The sequence below is a fragment of the Pelmatolapia mariae genome, linkage group LG10_11 (assembly GCF_036321145.2).
Source record: "Pelmatolapia mariae isolate MD_Pm_ZW linkage group LG10_11, Pm_UMD_F_2, whole genome shotgun sequence".
In the NCBI taxonomy this organism is placed as follows: Eukaryota; Metazoa; Chordata; class Actinopteri; order Cichliformes; family Cichlidae; genus Pelmatolapia; species Pelmatolapia mariae.
The window spans coordinates 51,354,404-51,360,863 of NC_086236.1; positions in this window are offsets into that span (position 1 = coordinate 51,354,404).

Consider the following 6,460-nt stretch of genomic DNA (forward strand, 5'->3'; position numbering starts at 1 on the left):
AAATGTAAATGCTGTAATTTGATTATTTTAATAAAGCATGTAACTGTGGCGTGACCACATTGCACACGTCTGATGTCGCTCACAGTGGTCCAAGGGATCGCTCAGGGAGTTTGTGTGTTCGCTCAGACACGTGAAAAATTAGAGGGAACATTGACGCTTACATTAGAGCCTCTTATTTTGTGTTTTGAGTTTCCAGCAATGCGGTAAATTACCAAAATTAGAGAGGGAATAGCCTAACATAAACAGGAAAAGACCACTGTGTAATCCATTTATTTCAACAAACTGTATTCTGATTATCACCTTTTTAAATGACTGTAACGGAATACAGTTACTCATATTTTGTATTTTAAAGCTATGCTATGCTGTGACAGATAAAGTCAGGTGGTCATCACATCAGTAGTCTTTTTTTAGGATAATACATTAAGATAATCTTTTAACAGACTGTTGATATTTTCGTGGACTAAAAAAGTATCACTAGTGTAAAATTTAAAGCAATCTCACTAGGTCATCTGCAAAAACTAATGAAACCAATAAATGAAGCTAGAATAACTGCAAACACACGTCCATGTGTCATGCTTCATGCACGTTTGGTTTTCTTTAGACTTGGTAATGCAAAAGTCTTCCTGTACTTTCCATGTGGTACCTATATGTAACATATAAACATCTTTGTCTTAAAAGTTTATATTAAATATGATAAAGTTATTTTGATATTGTTTTACTGTTTTATGCTGACTTATTTCACCTGTCCTTTAAGAGGCATTGTTGTGTGGAAGGACTGCTCAGGCTGCCATCTATGAACGATTTTCCAGGATATGTTTCTCCACTGTGAGAGCTATTGCTTAGCAGGTCTGCTCTTTTTCACTGTTGTATGCCAGCTATTGTCTAACAGCAAATAATTTCTCTTCTTGTGAAAAGCTTTAATAGGGCTTTCTGCAAATTGCTCAAAAAGGGAACATAACGCTAACCCTGACCCTTTTTTTGCCGTTTGGAATGCATTATATTCACTCAGCAGACAAGTGCAAGTATCTTAATAGTGACATCTGAAATCTGCCCAAGTTTTTGTTTTTGGCAAGCATGCCATTGTGTCGTGCTTTATTATACGAGAAATGAAACAGCACTAGACTTGTATAATTCAATTTAAAAAATAAATAAATAAATAATCAAACAATGTTACTCTGGTTTGAATTTGTTATTGTGAGCAGGAAAATTTAAGGCGGGAACTGTTATGTAACACCATGTGACAGTAAACGCAGTGACCTTTTCTGGCAACAATGCAAATGGCACACACGGGACAGGTGGCTATGAAAGCACAAAGAAACCATCAGGGAAAAGAAAATGAGAGTCAAAAGAGAGACAAAGTGACCTCTGCATGATCAGCCTGGCTTTTCATTTCAATAATTAGTTCTTTTCTTCTCGTGTGGTATTAACTCTCTGCCTTGTCTCTTTGTGATGGAAAGGAGCCTCTTTCAAACCTATTTCTACCTGCTCTCTTTCTCTTAACTTTGAGAATGACAGCTGCACTTCAGCACCTCCACTCTGAGCCCAAGTGTAAATACTGCCTTTTTTAAAACTCTCCAACTGTGCCCTTTCTTTAACAACTTATACCTCTATCATTATCTCTTTTTCAGGACAGCTACAACCTTTGGAAGAGTCTGTTCCCTGAACTTGAAAACATCTTTAAATTACATTTTCAGGGACTTCCAAAGCAGACCACTGCAAGCTGCAGCTGACTCATTCTTAAACATCAATTATATTTTCCACGTCTACGAGTCAGCTAGGGTCTGCTCGGGTTTTAGCGACATAAATTTCGTCATCAGATGGTGAGCACGAGGGTCTGTACTTAAGTCCGCGTGCCCGCCTGGTTTTTGTGACCTCGTGAACTCTTCCGTGGATAATTTACATTACAGTGCACCAACTGCGCATGCACCCTGGGTGGGGGATTTCAAGCAGATCTTCAAAGGAATATAACAGGAATGACTGCTCAACTGTCAGGTCTCCAGCTGTTCGTGTCTGTGTCTGCAACGGAGTATAATCGAGGCATTACTCAAACAAAATCAGGTGCTGCTTTCAGAGAGATTCATGTTTTATGCTCTGGAGAAAAAATCCTTTTGCATCTGAAGGGACGTTTCAGAAGACCCCGTGTGCCATAATGCATTAAAATAATGCGTATTAAAGCTTTTCCTACAGAGTTCTTCTCAAGTTGGGTTAGTCAAGCACCACTGGCTTGAACAACCTTCCTCATATGTCTTGCTTTCTGGCAGCAGTCACTTGGAAATGTGCTTCTCCCAGCAGATCTCTGAACTCAGTAAGTTAGCATTCATATTGCTGTGTTTTACTGGTGTCTACAGGCAGCTCGATTGATGTGTGCAAAGGTTCTTCGTCCCTCACCCAATCCGTCATCTCAGCAAAGCAGCACCAAGGTTAATTTTGATTACGCTATGGAAGAACTGAGATTACTCATCCCGGAGAATGTGTTTAGTTTAGACATAGCTACTGAGAGATGTCACAAAAGAAAAAGCCTTCCCACATGGCATGTGGGAAACTGCAGCCACCACACGCGCACATGTTTTGCATGGTCCCCATCCAAAGAAAGAGCTGGTATTCTCTGTTCCCCAATATGTAAATAATGTAACAAGAGGAATAATGTGTGAAAGCTGTGATGGCAGGCAGCTCAACCATCAAAACTTTACTTTTTCAGGTGCCTGTACATGTTCATGCTGTATTTGCAGATCTGAAAGATTTTCACTTGACATGTATAAATGTGACAGAAAAGATGCTAAGTGTGATAAATGTTTTACATGAGTCTGTACTGCTAAATAAGTGGGTCTAAAAGGATTGATGCATATATAGACATGTTTGCGCTAGATATATCCTAAAACATTCAGGTATCATATGCATGCCCAGACGTTCCACCAAAACGATTCATGAGCAGGCCTGACACAGAGGCATGTTTAACATTCTTCAACTCCCACAGATCCCATGATCCCACTCCAACCAAAGGGCAGCTGCATTAATGGTTATCATTTATTAAAACGATATGCTGTGTATTGTTTATGAACTATTCATGGGAGCCATTAGCACTTCTATAATCCATTTGCTAAAGATTTCCTATATTTACTCCAGCAGATGTCATAAATAATAAACTGATATCCCCACGGCTTTTTATTATAACTTACCCTTACCAACATTTGCAAATACATTTTCACCAGACACAACACTCTACTGATACTAGTGCCTTATTTTTTACCTTACGGCTCACTGTTTCGGTAACCTCTTGCGTAAATTGAAGCTACTATGAATAATGGGGGAGTGCTGTTTCATCATTTTCTTATACCAAAAGACAATAAATATAAATCCTATATAGACATGTTACAACCAACAGGTGGATTTCACTCCAGGACTTTCTTACTGTGAGGTTTAATCACTACTCACTGCACCACTGTGCTGCATTTTAGATTAGGTGATATTTTGACTTCCACAATTGGCATCCATATTCTAGAGATCAAGCTAGCCATGGTTAGCATTAGCTAAAATTTTGCAATTGTTGCTTCTTTGTCCAAATGTTTTTGGAGGGTTTTAGAGTTTTTGTTTTTTTTTTGCTTTTTTGTAAAACAGTTTTATTGAACGTGAATAATTTAATGACCAAAATGTCAAACCCAACATTTCTGTATATTAGTTCACATAAAAATGGTCACAGTTGCTGCTTACACACATAGAGCTGACACAAAGCAAAACTGGCACTAATTCTCAAATGCATTACTGAATGTGTAAGTTTTTTGTTTGTTTGTTCTTTTATTATCATTAACCTAAGGCAACACAGTTTCTAAAGAGGCCCTTTTGAACTACCTTAATACAAGAAGGAGGAGCACAAACATAACTTTTGTCCTGACAGTTGCTTCAGCGGCCTGTAACACAACACGCTTAGACAGCATTTAGAATAAATGCTCACAGATGAAAAGGTACCACTTCTCTGGAGAATGTTCTGGGAAGCATAACTGACTGAATACTTGATGTAAGTTGAGACAGATGTAGACAGAACAACAACATAAAAAAAGAAAAAAGCAGCTACTAATCAGAAAGCGAGGCCTGTGAAACAAAGTGTATAAATCATAAAATGAATTCTAAATTTCTCTGTCACTCTACGGAGGATATAGTGACTGGCTTTCCCATGAATCCCAAATTCCCCGCAGTGCTGGAGCACTCTGATGAATAAAGTTATATTTCAAAGCATTTATTTTTTGGTGACAGGATTTGCATTAAGGACTCAAACAGCCCCTGAAAGTGAACAGAACAAGTGAGCTGTCCAGATCAGCTTATACAGCGATGTTATTCCTCGGTTTCAAGGCGTCCTGTTGGCTGTCAGATCTATCTGGGGTAAACAGTGTTGCGAACCGAGACAAAATTTGTGTTTTACGTTTCGTCTCCACGGGCCGATTTGTGAATTTGCTTCCATGTTTAACAAAATTCGATCCCTGAGCATGAGGATCTGTGATTGGAGCCAGAGACTGTGTATTGGTTGGCTAATTGTAGGTGACGGTGTTTCCTGTTGTGGGAAAGGACGCGCTGGCTCGATCGCAGCGCAGGGTCATTGCGGTCATGCCTAATAAGAAGCAGAATTAGATTCCTCACATGTCAGGAAACCGAGCACACAAAGGAGTCACACAACGGAGAGGAGAGGAGGAGGATGCTGGGAAGGTTAAAATAAAACAGGTCAGTAAAAATACTGGCATGAAGAGAAGAAGAAAAGCAAGGCATCGATCCCTTTATTGTTTCAGCTGAGGAACGTCTGCAGCCAGGAAGCTTCAGACAAAAGCTCTGCGGTGGGGCTATCTGCAATTATGGCACTATATCATAAGAGGTGAAGTGTATGTGTGGTTACTCATGTTAGGGGAGATGAATACAGTGTAGCAACCCATCCTGTGTCAGGTTTATGTCGCTTTGGTCACTGCGGGTATTATCACTGCACTTGCAGGCAGTCAGTTGACGCCTGTTCTCACTCCATCGCGGTTAGAGGAGATGTACCGGTGTCCAGCAGAGCCGTTTCAAAATATATATGAGGAGAGCTGCTGAACTTTAGGCACGGTTCAGCCAAAATTACAAAAGTCAGTTCCAAAGAAAAGGTACAGCATTATGCCTCACAAGGCCAAATATTATCTTTTGCCATCACCTTTTTTTTTTGGTTCAGCTAGGTTCAGCACAATCTGCTTCTTTTGGAAGTCAAATGCTGTTAGCATTTGAGAGCACTCGAAAGTCATTTTCAGAGTTACGGTTCTTGTTCCACATCTGCTTGAATTAGCCAGCAGATGCCCCGTCCACTGCAACCCTCTTCATAGGCATAATAATGCACTGATTTATGAAGCAGCAACTCATAACATCAGAATAAATGTGAACCCCAGAAACTGATATATAACGCTTGTTTAGCACTTGGCATGTCCAGCCCGAAAAGGACAAGATTTTGGCTGTGTCGAAGCTCTTTTTTTTCTCTTCATGTTGTGTCATCTATAATCTTTCTCTCTCTCTCGCGCTCCCCCCACCCCCCTTTTTTTTCCTCTCCAGATTTTTCTCTGGAGTTGTCAACATTTGACAGCATTTCTCGGACCAGCACGGCTGGATCCCAGAACAACAGGCAACAGTCACACGAGGGCCTCAGCGTGAACAGGACCGGCCCATGACCCGGACCGAGACTGTAACTCAGATACAATGACCTCATGAAGCACTGGGGAGAAGGCCTGTTCTTTGGCTAAACAACCCACTTAAAGCACTGAGTGAAAAATGAAATAAAACATAGTCTGAACATAGTTTTTAATACATTTAAACTGAAAAAATAAGACAGAATTTAAATAATGTTCAAAATGTGTGCAAATTTATATAATTACAGATCCGCTCAAAGGCCTGTCATCCTGTTTATGGGAATTAAAGAAATAGATAGGGAATATATTCAAGTAAGATGCAAAAAATCCCCTCAAAAGTTCTCAAATTTATCTGCCAAGTATGGAGTTGGAGTCAGGAGGCAGTTAGTAGCTCGGGATATAGACTGGAGGTGGGGGGAAATAGCAAGTCTGGCTCTGTCAAAAAGTTAAAAAATGTATCCAAAAGCTCCTGTAGAGAGATAAAGTAGAACCATAAAACTGAAGAAGTTCAACATGGAGTGAAGGGTGTAGAAGGTCTACAGGAGAGATGGTCTTGATATACACAGCTCCTTTTATCCAAAGGAGATACACACACACACAAATACGTATTACTGGCCACGATAGCGGGGAAAACTTGGGATTTAGTGTATCTTTAGCAAACTGGTCTATGACCTGAGTTGTATTATTAATTCTTCATTGGCTAGTGCCAGTTTTTATCACAAAACAGAGACAGTAAACCCCACACTTCATTTATTCAAAACGACTGAACACGTTACTGCAAAGAGTAATTTGCAGAGGCTGTGGTAGTGGAGGATAGCCCACATATAGCA